Source organism: Geotrypetes seraphini, chromosome 5 (assembly GCF_902459505.1).
Source record: "Geotrypetes seraphini chromosome 5, aGeoSer1.1, whole genome shotgun sequence".
In the NCBI taxonomy this organism is placed as follows: domain Eukaryota; kingdom Metazoa; phylum Chordata; class Amphibia; order Gymnophiona; family Dermophiidae; genus Geotrypetes; species Geotrypetes seraphini.
In genome coordinates, this window is record NC_047088.1 from 76,114,113 (window position 1) to 76,128,710 (window position 14,598).

At 47.5% G+C, this 14,598-nt stretch overlaps 1 protein-coding gene across 6 annotated transcripts in view; it reads right to left on the bottom strand.

Annotated features, from left to right (window-relative positions):
- Window positions 1-14,598, bottom strand: part of DIAPH2 (diaphanous related formin 2) — a 1,499,255-nt gene that overhangs the window by 1,439,965 nt on the left and 44,692 nt on the right. The gene's annotated exons all lie outside the window — the stretch shown is intronic.

Genomic DNA, 14,598 nt, shown 5'->3' on the forward strand with positions numbered 1-14,598 from the left:
TTGAGGAACCTTCCGATAAGACTTGGAGCGTTGAAGATAAAAAGCCAACGCCCTCTTACAGTCAAGCGTATGAAGCGCCGCCTCACCAGGATGAGAATGGGGCTTCGGAAAAAACACCGGAAGGACAATAGACTGATTGAGGTGGAAATCAGACACAACTTTAGGTAAGAATTTTGGATGGGTGCGAAGAACCACCTTATCATGATGAAACACCGTGAAAGGAGGATCCGCCACCAAGGACTGCAGTTCACTAATCCGACGAGCAGACGTGAGCGCAATCAAAAATACCACTTTCCAAGTGAGAAACTTAAGATGCGACTTGTCGATGGGCTCAAAGGGAGGCTTCATCAGCTGAGCCAAGACCACATTAAGATCCCACACCACCGGAGGAGGTTTCAGAGGAGGATGGACATTCACTAAACCCTTCATGAAACGAGTCACCAGAGGATGAAGAGAGAGAGAACGACCCTCAAGGTGCCGATGGAATGCAGCAATGGCGCTGAGATGTACCCGAATAGAAGTCGTCTTCAGGCCAGATTCAGATAAATGTAATAGATAATCCAGAACCGAAGCCACAGGCACCGAACTCGGTTCCAGACGATTCAAAGAACACCAGGATGTAAACCTGGTCCACTTCTGGGCATAACAAAGCCGAGTCGAGACCTTGCGCGAGGCCTCCAAAATGTCCCTCACGGCCCGAGACACCGGAATCGAAGTCAGGGGGAGAGAAACCAAGCAGTCAGATGTAAAGACTGAAGATTGGGATGTAACAGCGAACCCCGACTCTGAGACAGCAGAGAGGGAAACACCGGTAGAAGCAGAGGTTCCCTGGCACTGAGTTGAAGAAGCAGGGAGAACCAGGGCTGCCTGGGCCAACGAGGCGCAATGAGGATCATGGAGGCTCCGGTCGATCTGAGATGAACCAGCGTTCTCAAAATCAGAGGAAACGGCGGGAACGCATAAAGGAACTTCCCCTCCCAGTCGAGAAGGAAGGCATCCGCCTCGAGACGATCCTGGGAGTAAATCCGAGAACAATAGAGGGGCAGTTTGTGAGTCTCCGGGGAGGCAAACAGATCCACCTGAGGAGTTCCCCAGCGGTCGAAGACCTCGCGAAGGACCCGGGAGTTCAGAGACCACTCGTGCGGCTGGAGAAGACGACTGAGTTTGTCTGCCAGCCGGTTCTGCTCTCCCTGAATGTAAACTGCCCGCAGGAATATGTTCTGGGAGATCGCCCACTCCCAAAGGCGAAGAGACTCGTGACACAGAGGCCAAGAGCCCGTACCCCCTTGTTTGTTGACATAGTACATCGCCACTTGGTTGTCCGTCCGCACGAGTACCACCTGGTCGTGCAGCAGGTGGACAAAAGCTCGCGCGGCCAGAAAAATGGCGCGAAGCTCCAGCACATTGATGTGACATCGACGGTCCTCGGCCGACCACAGACCCTGCGTCCTCAGGCCGTCCAGATGAGCTCCCCACGCGTACTCGGAGGAGTCCGTGGTCAGGACCTTGCTGTGAGGTGGAACGAGAAACAGCAAACCCCCTGACAGATTGGAAGAGTCGGTCCACCAACGGAGCGATCGACGTAAACAAGGAGTCACTGATATCCGGGAAGACACCGGATCGCGATCCTGCCGCCATTGCGACGCCAGAGTCCACTGCGCGAGCCTCAGGTGCAAGCGAGCGAAAGGCGTGACGTGAACCGTCGACGCCATGTGACCCAGCAAAACCATCATGTGCTGGGCTGATACCTCCGATTGCCCTTGACAGTGGCGGCTCCACCGAAGCAGGGCCTCCCGCCGAAGAGGGGGGAGAAAAGCGCGGAGGCGAACCGTGTCCAGCACGGCTCCAATAAACTGGAGAGACTGCGCCGGGCACAATTGAGACTTGGGAAAGTTCACTTCGAACCCCAGGTCTTGCAGAAGGCTGATAGTCTGTTGGGTCGCTAAGATAACCCCCTCCCTGGACGGGGCCTTGATCAGCCAATCGTCCAGGTAGGGAAAGACCTGTAGACCCCGCGAGCGCAGGGCCGCCGCAACCACTACCATACACTTGGTGAATACCCGAGGGGACGACGCCAGACCGAAGGGAAGAACCCGATACTGCAGGTGCAAATCCCCCACTTGAAAACGCAAGAACCTGCGGCAAGCGGGATGCACCGGAACATGGGTGTATGCTTCTTTCAAGTCCAGGGAGCACATCCAATCCCCCTCCTCCAATAGCGGATAGAGAACCGGAAGCGATAACATACGGAACTTCTCCCGGACCAGGAACTTGTTGAGCTTCCGGAGGTCCAAAATGGGGCGCAAGTCCCCGGTCTTTTTTGGGACCAAAAAGTAACGGGAGTAAAACCCCCGGCCCATCTGATCGCGAGGTACCACCTCGACCGCCCGGAGGCTCAACAAGGCCCTGGCTTCTTCCTGGAGAAGGGCCAACTGGTTCCGATTGGGAGGGCAAGCCCCGGGTGACAAGTCTGGAGGTTGACTGGAGAAGTTGAGCGAATAGCCCTCTGAGATTGTCCGGAGCACCCATGCGTCTGACGTAATCGCAGACCAGGCCCCGGCAAAGGCCGTTAGCCGACCCCCGATAGGGAGGGGATGGCGCGATATCGCGGTGGGGGCCCGCCCCCAACCGCCCACCCCGTCAAAAGGACGGCGCGGCTTTGGCCGCCCCCTGCGCGACGGGCTTAGAGGGGCCACCCCTACTCTGTTGGGGCGGTCGCCGTGGTGGCGGTCTTGAGAAGGCCGGCGTCGACTTCTGAGGATACCTTCTCGGGGGTTGCCGGAAAGGACGCTGGGTAGGGGCCTTAGGCTTCGGGCGTACCAGAGAGGCCAGGGAGCGTTCCTGTTTGGAAAGCCGCTCGGTCGCCGCATCCAAAGAGTCGTCAAACAATTCTGCCCCAACGCAAGGCATGTTTGCCAGGCGCTCCTGCAAATTTGAATCCATCTCGAGGGTACGAAGCCACGCCAGCCGGCGCATGGCCACCGCACAGGCCGATACCCTCGAGGCAAGTTCAAACGCATCGTAAACTGCGTGGAATAAATATAGGCGCAGCTGGGCCAGATTAGAGCTAAAGGTGGCAAACCTGTCCCTATGCGACTCTGGTATCACCTCACGAAAAGAGGGGAGGTCCTTCACCATCGTACGTAGGAATGACGAGTACGAAAAGGCGTAGTTCAGGACCCTCGTTGCCATGAGAGAGTTCGCATAGAGACGACGCCCGAATTTGTCTAAGGTCCGGCCCTCCCTACCCGGCGGGACCGCCGCCGAGACCCTGGAAGGCTGCGATTTCTTAAGCGCCGATTCCACTAGGAGCGAATTGTGAGAAAGTTGCCCCTTCTCGAACCCCTTGATGGGGAGGGTGCGATACTTCGACTCCATTTTGGAGGGGACCACAGCGACCATCAAGGGAGCCTCAAGATTTCTAAGGAAGGTCTGATGGAGGACCTTGTTGATCGGAAGGCGAGGGGATTCCCGAGGGGGGGCAGGAAGATCCTGCTCCTCTAAAAACTCCTTGGTGTAAGTGGACCCTTCTGACAAGTCAACACCCAAAGCCCCCGCCATATCCTGCACGAACCTCGTAAAAGATGAAGGCTTAGCAGGAGGAGAGGGAGACCGAGACTTCCCGGCGGAGCCGAAGGGAGAGGCCTCGTGAGAGTATCTGGGCTCCCTACCTGACCCCGACCCAACGAGGCACAGTCCTGTGACCTCGACGGGGTCGGAGACCGAGTGCGCCGAAAGGAACCCTTCGGGGATCCCCCCGGGGTCCGAGGCACCGAAGCCCGTCCCTTCGGCCCCGGCGAGGAGGCCCGGGAGCTCTCCCTGGCCGGAGACCGGAATAAGATGGGATTATCGACCCGCAGGTCCCTCACCTGCAAGGTATCGGCCCCGGCCGGCGACGAGCGACCGCGCCGCCGAGGCGAGGCCCGAGACCGCTTGGCCTTCCTCGGCCGGCGCCTCGCCCGAGACCTGCCCGAGGGCGATGAACCTCGCGAGGACTCCGAGGACGAAGACGAGATCCTCCGCACCCGGCGCACCTTGTCTTTTGGGCGCACGCTACGCTCCGGCTGACCCCGCGAAGCCGGGTCCGATGGTACTGCCGAGGTCGAGGCCGTGGGCGCCTCGGGAGCCAAAGCCCCGGTACCCGAGGCCGAGGTCGCCAACTGCGGGGCCACCGAGGCCGAAGCAGTCGAGGCCGAAGCCTGCTGCAGATGCTCAATGGCCCCGGTGAGCTCCGAGGCGATCAACGCCCGGAGCAAGTCTTGGAACACCGGGATTGACATTCCCTGTGGCAAGACCTGCCGCTGCTCCTCAGAGGGCGACCTCGGTCTCGAGTATTCCCTCGGGGCGGCGGACGTGGGCAACTTGGGTTTAGCAGAGGCGGACCCTCCCGCCGAAGAGCCCGAGGATGGCTTTTTGGACGATCCTGGAGCTGAGGAGGGAAGTGGAGACTTACCCGAGGCCTTGGATGAGGCAAGCTGCTTCGATGGCATCGAGGGCCGAGGCGAAGCCGAGGGTCCCGAAGCTGAGGTCGAGGCCGAGGCCGAGGCCGAGGTCAAGGCCGGGGCCGAAGCCGAGGCCGAACTCGAGGCCTTCCCGGGAGGGGACTCGACAGAGAAAAGTTCTGCCATGCGGGCCTTGCGGCGTTTGAGTGCCCGCTTCTGGAAGGTGGCACACTTCTCGCAGGACGCTGTCGGGTGTTGGGGCCCCAAGCACCTCAAACAGCACCTGTGCGGATCTGTAATAGATAAAAGCCGTTCACAGCGCCCGCACTTTTTAAAGCCCGTTACGGGCCGGGACATGGGCCCAAGAGAGACCGGGAACAGGCGAGGTTCCTCGGCCACGGCTACCGGGAGCCCCCGGCAGCGACGAAAATCGAAAGTTTTTTTTTTTTTTTTTTTTTTTGAGAAGAAAAGAAAGAAGAAAATAACAAGACAAAAAACGCAGCGACCGCGTCGAAATTCCGTACACAGCCGCGGCGACAGAAGGCACTAAGAGCACAATTTTTTCCACAGGGCTTCTGGCTCCGCGGATGAAATTGAACTGAGGACCACGAGGTGGGGATGCGCCCTCTAGTGGGCAAGAAGACTAGCACATGCGTGGTGCAGTGTGCAAACTTGAAACTTCAATCAAGTTTGCTTGAAAAGCTGTCCGCGCTGGGGCTCCGTAGATGACGTCACCCACATGTGAGAATATCATGCCTGCTTGTCCTGGGATAACTAATAGGTACAGTAGTCTCCACCCATAATGTACTCAACAAGCAAATGTAGAACTAGCCAGTAATGGCTCTTGATTTCCTCTGTTCAATCTCTGTACATGATCATCTTTGTTCTATTCATGCTTTCCTTTACTGTACATTGGAATGAAAGAATAGTTAAAAGGGAGTATTATAAAAGCAGGTATGGTCAACACAGATGTTCTGGTAATTTTTTGTTATGGTACCCAGGCATGACATACAAAAATATAGTAGTGAAAGACAGCTATGACCAAAAGACCACTGCACTTGATAAGCAAAACACTCGTGGAGAAAAAGAGACCTCAGAAAAACTTTTTGCCCTTTATTTTCAATACATACATGTAATGCTTTGGGGTAGCACAGTCATTGGTCTCTAAAAAAAAAAACTCCATAAAAAGTTTTCTTCAATATTCCATACCAAATCATTCATTACTATGCAATAAGGTACTTTTATCTTCATAGTTGCCTGGGACAGTCAATCACTGATGTACGTAACTGTTCCACTGCTGATATTCACGTCACAAAATTATTCAAAAAAGAAAAAATACTTCAGCCAGACCCGACAGCAACCCTATTTCACATTGAGCTATATCAACGGCTCTGGCCTCCACTTCTCACCGACATAGCGACAATCAGCTTATAAGGTAGAATCTACCCCATTAAAGATTTGCGACTTTGGGCTGAGAACCTACTGGGTGGGGAGGAATGGATTTTCCTCCCAAACTAAGGGAGGGGCCAGATTCTGGAGAGAGGACAGAAGATTGATGAGCTCCTTTTGCTGTAGGTATCACATATTTGTTCACAGGACCAGTTATTTTTGGAGAGGAGGTCTAAATAATATACATTTTAGCTTTACACTTACCATAATAAAACACCCAAAGCCTAAAATATCATCAGTTAACTGCCAAATATCCTTCGTATCTCCTCTTGGTTCAAAGGGGCGTGCCCAACAGCCATGCACCAATGTCAGAATGTTGTTACTGCTGCTCGCTTTTGAGTCAACTGTTAATGATATTAGTTGCTCTGGGACAGATCCTCCAGTGCCAATGGTCTCTCAAAGTAACAGGCACACGTTCAGGGCACACTAATTGTGTGCCCTGAACGTGTGCCTGTTACTTTGAGAGATCATTGGCACTGGAGGATCTGTCCCAGAGCAACTAATATCATATCTGGCCTTCCAAACCTCTGCTACCAACGCTCACTGTTGAGGCAGCTGTTAATGACGTCAATTGTTCCGAGGCAGTTCCTCCAGTATCAATGGTCTCTCAAAGTAACAGGCAGCACACTTGGGACATATAATTCTCTCTACCCTCCTGGCTCCTTATCTATTTCCACATATGATTTAATCTTCTCTTCGAGCAAAAGTAAGGAGAACAAAATCCTCATGAGAAACAAACAGCAAAAAAAATGGTGAGGTGCAGATTAGAATCAAGGAGTCCACGAGATAAAAATGACAAACCAGTTGTGGATAGCACCAAGGTTGCTAAATTGCAGGTAAGGCAGATTAGAAAAAAAAAAACAGAATTATATGTTTGCTTTGTTCCAACTATACATAAATTAGGATCTGGAGCACTGGAGCATATTGGACTCCTGATGCAGGCAGTCATGCTTAAATCCAGCCATGTTGAGTCATGCTTCTCTATCTGTAAACTTTTATTTCATTAAATTGAGAGTGGAGTGGGGTTAGTGGAGAACCAAGAAGTCCAAAAGATGAAATAAATGTATCTGCTTATTTAAAATAAACAGAAATGTTTAATTCATCTTTTGGACTCCTTAGTTCTCTACTCTGGACCTTACTACATGTTCAGCCTTCTCGTACTCATTTACAAGTACATTCATTCTGAATTTCCTAATTACTTCTCTTCTCTCCCTACATCCATCCCTAGGAACTCCATTCATCTAGGAATTCCCTAATTACTTCTCTTTTCTCCCTACATCCTTCCCTAGGAACTCCATTCATCTAGGAATTCCCTAATTACTTCTCTTCTCTCCCTACATCCTTCCCTAGGAACTCCATTCATCTAGGGATTTCCTAATTACTTCTCTTCTCTCCCTACATCCTTCCCTAAGAACTCCATTCATCTAGGGATTTCCTAATTACTTCTCTTCTCTCCCTACATCCATCCCTAGGAACTCCAGAATCTACTCTTTCAACCTCAATGTGACATATGCCTAGAATAGACTTCCTAAGTCAGTGTATCATTTTTCCCTCTCTGCTCCTATTTAAATTCAGGTTATAAGTCCACCTTTTTGAGACTGTTGTTAATTTTTAATCTCCTATTCTCTCTTACTACTCATCATCTTCTTAATCATTTCTCATAAAAAATGAAACTTCCCAATCTGTTATTTGTCCTACCTTGAATACCTTGTAAGTTCTGTAGAGCACAGTTCATCAACCGCCGGTCCACGGACCGGTGCCAGTCCGCAAACAAAATCTTGCCGGTCCGTGAAGGATTCGGTCCCCGCCGCAACGAAAGGCCGGCGTCAGCTGACTTGCAACTTCCTGTTGCAGTCGCTGTGCCGGGACTCCTGCCTTCCACCGCGTTTGCCTCCTGCCTTGTCTCCGCACCTCCAGACCAGCAGCGGCAGCTCTGTATGCTTTTAATTTCGGCTCAGAGCTGCCCCTAATCAACAGTTTAGCGCGGTTTCATAAGGCAGCCTCGGGGCCTTTGCTAGGCCGGCCCACATCGCATCATCGAAGCGGGCCGGCTATCAAAGGCCCCGAGGCTGCCTCATGAAACCGCGCTAAACTACTGCTTAGGGGCAGCTCTGTGCCGAAGTTAGAAGTACACAGAGCTGCCGCTGTTGGTCTGGACTCTTGGGCCGCTGAAGGAGGGCAAAGAGCAGCTGTCCTGGAGGTTTCCCTTCCTCTCGCCTTTGTAGGTCCCTTTTTTCCACCTTTTTTTTTTTCCTTCAAACGGCAACGGGCCCCAGCATCGACATCAATCAAGTAAGTTCCACTGTTCCTTGCAAGCGGTTCTGCTCGGCCAAAGCTTCCCCTCTGACATGAGCCACCCTCAGGGGAAAGAAAGTGACCCACAAAGGTGAGGGGAAGGGGGGCAGATGCTGGAAATTGGGGGGGGGGAGAGAGAGAGAGAGAGAAAGGGCAGATGATGGAATGGAGGAGATGAGAGAGAGAGAAGGGGACAGATGATGGAAGTGAGAAGAAGGGAGAGAGAGCAGAAGGCAGATGGATGTCAGTTGAGAGGGGAGAGCAGATGCTGAATGGAAGTGGGGAAAGAACACATACTGGATGGAAGGAGATAAATAAAGGGGGAAGAAAATAGTAAGATAATGGAGGGGTGAGGGAAAGGGGTGACAAGCTGTGCGTAGACACAGTGAAAAGAGGGAAACGGGACTAAATAGTAAGAAAGAATTTAATTTAGATGGAGGCAGAAAATAGAGAAGGAAGACCAGAGAAGAAAAGGGAAGAGAGAGCAGAGAATGATATCAGATCTGAGTGGAGGAAATGAGAAGAGAGATATGCTAAAGCGGGGACGGGGCGGCGATGGTTTTTTAAAAAAAATTTCAGTCTTAGTAGTTTGCCGGTCCACGAAATAATTATTTTATTTCCGCCGGTCCATAGGTGTAAAAAGGTTGAAGAACACTGCTGTAGAGTACAGACTATCTCTTATGTGTATGTAAAGAGCATTGTATATATCTAATAGCACTATAGAAATGATTAGGAAAGGTAAAGAATCAAGAGTCATGGATTCAATAGTACTGTAATAGTATTAATAGTAATTTTCTGGAATATAGCTCTTCATATAACCATCTATACTCATACAAATAAGTAACAAACATTAGAAGTTATACAATTTTTTTAATCTGTAAGAAGTCCTGTATTAAATTAAGAATATCTTTACAATATGTGAAAAAGTACACTAGACACATTGGTGTGGCATACAAACAAGGCCTCTTCCCAGCACACAACAAGTCCTTCAAAGATAGTAGCCAAGTGGAAATGAACACTTCCTTATGTTTCCTCTACTTTTCCAGATATACTTAAGTGCCAGCACTTGCATACAAATGTTGAGTGCTGTGCCTTATTTGTAGTTTTATGGAATGGTTGTTTCTGCTTCATGTGGGCCTTCTGTTAAAAAAAAAAAAAAAAAAAGGCTAGAAACAATAACTGTCTCAATTTAGGCATTCCGGGCCTAGTTCTAAAAATGATGCCCAAGTTCTAGGCACTATTAGGCGTAACTGTCAATCTTCCACTAGGTAGCATTTATAGAATTGTACCTAGCAGTGCCTAAACATTCTTAGGCATCTATAGGCATTGACTCCTTAGGCACACTAACATTTAAGCCAGGTTTTCTTGGCATAAATGATGCTCCAAAGTCAATCCACACCCAAACTCAGTCCCGAATCTACCCCTAATCACACTAGCTTGCTGAATTGTGCCATGATGTAGACACCTATCTTAAAGTGAGTTAGGCACCTGCCAGCTAATTAAGTTTTTTACATTGATTTTTAATTTAATGGTACTTTCAATTATCAGCACTGATTAAGCCAATTAAAGAAATTAAGTTAGGGATCTTTTATAGAATCAGGGCCTCCATTGCAATCAGGGCCCCCAATGCAAAATAGGCATTTCTAATTAAATGATTGTATAGAGTTCATACGCTGCGTATCTCAATCTTACGCTTGCATAGGGTTCTGCTAAGAATTGTAAACAACAGTAGCCAAGTTTTCAAAACTATTAAATGAATGTCATATCTATCTATAATAATAGTTCTCTAAAGCGCGCATGCGCACTTAGGAGGCTGTAGGTACCTGACGTGCTGTGTCCGTCTGTGGCCATATTCGGCAGCTTAAGCACATGCGCCAGCTTGGCGCACCAGATGGCAGGATGAAGGCGGTGCGGAGCAGCGCTGGCGGCGGCAGTGTCCGGTAGGGAATACGTCGACGACTCCCCCCTCCCGCACCAACCGCTGCCGTTCCTGTTTGAAGCGGCCTGCTGAGGTTCGCGGCCGGCTGTAGTGAACCTCGCAGGCTGCTCGCTACATGGAGCATGTTCGATCACGTCAGAGGGAACATGCTACCATATGGAGAGCGGCCTGCGAGGTTCGCTACAGCCGGCCGCGAACCTAAGCGGGCCGCTTTGAACAGGAACAGGAGCGGCAGCGGCGGCAGGAACCATGGATGGATGGAGGGAGGGGAAGAACGGGAGGGGAAGCGAAAAAAGAAGGGCTATGGAGCAGGCAGGAAAGGGGGTTGTTTTGGTGGAAGGGTTGTGCTGAGTGCAGACGGCAATCATGGGGGGTGGGGGAAACAGAAGGGGGCCACAGAGCAGGCAGGTATGGCACAACAGGTGGCCAGAGGGAGAGCGAAAGGGGGCTGCTTTGGGGGGAGGGGTGTGCTGGGGCAGACAGCAATCGGGGGGAGGAACAGAAGGGGGGCCATGAAGCAGGCAGGCATTGCACAACAGGGGGAGAGGGAAAGGGGGCTGCTTTGGGGGGATGGTTGTGCTGGGAGCAGACAGCAATCATGGGGGGGAGGAATAGAAGGGGGCCACGGAGCATGCAGGCATTGAACAACAGGGGGAAAAGGGGCTGCTTTGGGGGGGAGAGTTGTGCTGGAGGCAGACAGCAATCATGGGGGGGAACAGAAGGGGGCCACGGAGCAGACAGGCATGGCACAACCGGGGGCCACGGAGAGAGGGAAAGGGGGCTGCTTTGGGGGGAGGGGTGTGCTGGGGGCAGACAGCAATCGGGAGGGAGGAACAGAAGTGGGCCACGAAGCAGGCAGGCATTGCACAACAGAGAGAGAGGTAAAGGGGGCTGCTTTGGCAAGCAGGGGGGGCCAGGGAGACAGACAGAAAGAAAGACGCACAGACAGTGGACCATGGAAGGACACAGACACAAAGAATGATAGACAGACAGCGTCCAGGGAGAGAGAGAGACAAATTAAAAAAAAACAAAACCCAGACATATAGACATCTACTCTAGCACCCGTTAGTGTAACGGGCTTAAACACTAGTATCTAAATAAGAACATAAAAATTACCATACTGGGACAGACCAAAGGTCCATCAAGTCTGGTATCCTATTTCCAACAGTGGCCAACCCAATTTCCAAGCACCTAGCTAGACCCCAAGTAGCAAAACAGATTCTATGCTGCTTATCCTCATGTGAGGCCAATTCCCTATCGAGTGCGGTTGTTAAAGATCTACATCACATGGGGATCTGGGGATCTGAGGCTCTGCCCCTTTTAACAGAAACTAAGATAATTAAAGAAGTTAAGAGTTTTTTTGTTGTAGAACAACACTCCCAAGTGATTCTGTTAAGGATTTTTTATTCTTAAAGTTTTTGAGAAGGGTATTTTGTGAGATTATTTTGATCTTTCTCATCATTCCTGTATATATTTTTGGTTAACCCCACTATTTACCCTTCTCCATTGAGAATATTGACCATTTAAATTCACTCTCTGTTTTCTGCCTTTCAACCTGTTCTCAATCCATAAAAGGAAATTACCTCCTGTCCCATGACTTTCTTTTTTTTTCCAATTCTTTATTGATTTTTAATCAAAAACAGTGTCATACAAATGAAAGAATAGGTATTATATACATTACACTAATATCCATACAGGTAACATAGATATCATTCAATAGTTTCATTTTCTTACATATAATAATAGAACATATCCTATTATATAATACATATGAAGAATAAAGTTACCCAAACGTCACTATCAATATTTACTCCTCACCTTCCAACCCCCCACCCCCGCTGGATGTGTAAAGGTAAATGAACCAAAGGAAAGATATGATAAATATACATTATTATATTTTTACAAATTTAGTCAATGGGCTCCAAACTTTATTAAAAATTTCACTAAAACTCTTACACTCTGCGTTAATTCGTTCATATCTGTACTTAGTGCACACATTCACCCACCAAAAAGTATAATTTATTCTATCATTGGGTTTTCCAGTTACTGGTAATCAATTGAATGGCTAATCCTGTTAGGATCATAAATAGACGACTCATATTTATCTAGAGTGGGTTTCACATGTAAAATCGTTCCACAAATTATAGCCTCATATGAAAGTGAAACATTTGAATCCAAAACTAGATTTATTTGTCCCCAAATTGACTTCCAAAATATAAATATAAACGGACAAAAATATAGCAGATGATCCAAAGTCCCTATATCAATATGACAATGCCATGACTTTCTAATTTCCTCAGAAGTCTTTCATGACATACTTTGAATGCCTTTTGAAAATTCAAATACACAATATCAACTGGTTCACCTTTATGCACATGTTCATTCAACCCTTCAAAGAAATGCAGTAGATTGGTGAGGCAAGATTTCCCTTGACTAAAACCATGTTGGCTTTCTTTTATTAATCCATGTTTACATATATGTTCTGTCATTTTGTTCTTTATAGTAGTCTCTACCATTTTGCCCTGCACCAATGTCAGACTCACCGGTCTATAATTTCCCAGATCACCTTTGGAACCCTAAAGAATTTACAGCAGGAAGAGTCTCTTACACCCCTTTCATCAAGTGGGAGACAATACTGCAGTTCTGCCACTGCTTGCACATTTCTCTTAAAAACATGTTCTGTACCACCACACCGTCTGTACCCTTCAACTATAGCACTTTTGATGAGCTTGTGTGGCAGGGTAATGGTATTTGATAAACTGACTTTCTGTGGTACAATCAAAGCAGTTTACAGTGAGTATTAGAATGAAAACCTTTGACTGTAGTGAAAGACAGACACATTGGAAAACAGTTTTCTGGTACTTATTTAATCTAATTGACCCATTTAACTAACTTTCTTACTAATTTAGGACCTTTATCAAAAAGGACTTTCCCTCATTCCGTGTGCACAGGAAAAATCTTTATTGAATAGAGTCCTCACGTTTACTGACCCTGTCACAACTTGCACAAATCAAGCAATGAGATTTCTTGTTCCACCCTTAAAGAGAATCATCTATAAATATATATGATTCATGATTGTAGACAAAAAATATATATATAATAAAACAGAGTAATGATACACAGCCAAACAATTTCCTAACTATGTCTCTCAGAGGCCAGCATGAGAAACAAATTCCTTAACTGCTAGATTCACACAGAAATACTGACTTTCATCCCAGAGGAATTTTTTAATCTTGTTTTTTGCAGGCCAGTCACTACAGCATGAGACTAGAATGCTCTAAAATAATAAAGTATCTACAAGCAGGGTAAAAAGTCACTGAATGCTAAAAAAAAAAAGCAGTTTATAGAACCAGCATTAACTAAGCTTTAAACATGAAGTTTCCCAAAATTATTTTAAAGTACATGCAACCAGCTGCTGATTCAAATACATTCCCTGATTGCTAGGGTTATTAAAAGAGTGGTCAAGAAGACAATACAGTAGCTCATGTTCCTAGGTATGATTTTCTTTTCCCTGGCCAGCAATACCATATCTTTCACAGCTAAAACAGACTTTTTTTCCTATCTACTACCTGTGTCACTACCCTCACATATCCTTTTTTTTTAACTTTATATAGTTTTTAATGCCAACAAAACGTGCAATACAATTTATATACAAATAATTATAATCAATCAGTATCTATGCAAAAGATAAATATTCCCTCCTCCATCCATCATTACTATCAGGAATAATACCAAAACAAAAGATATACCCCTCTCCCACTCTCAGCCCCCCTGGATGTGTGGGTGAAAAACTACGGAAAAGATAAAGATAAAGGACAACTATAGCAAATCTAGAAAAAGACGTCAATGGACCACAAACTAATTTGAATATCTTATTATGCCCCAGCATGTCAGCATTCATTTTCTCATATTTATAAGTTTAACATAAGCTCGCCCACCAAAAAGGAAAACTAAGGTGATCCCAATTCTTCCAATTGCGATTAATCATTTGCATGGCTATGCCGGTCATAATAAGGAAAAGTCGGCATTTATAATGGTCCATGGGGGGCTTAATATCCTTACGTCACCTCAGTGGGGTTTTTAGACAGATAGGATGAAATTCTACATATGACAATGAAAAATCAGTTTGGAAAACAAAAGAAAAGCAGCCCTTAAAAAAAAAACAAAAAAAACCCAGTCTTTATTAACTTTTTAAAACGCCCAGGTATCAAACAGTATTGCCTAACATGACCATATTTCACCAGATGGTTGCATCAAGGGCAAAAAAAGTACCAGCTAGTGTAAAATTACAGGTTCAAGCAAACTGATAAAAACAGTTCCTAAGTCTGGGTTTGTTTGAAAAAGAGTCTTATGTTTCAATAGCATTATGGGATGGGGGAGAGAGGGTGTGGATGATTTTTAAATCAAGTGTTATCTGGTTCCTTGTATTAATTTTTATCAGTTTCAAATTAAATTTAGTAGCTTTTTATATGC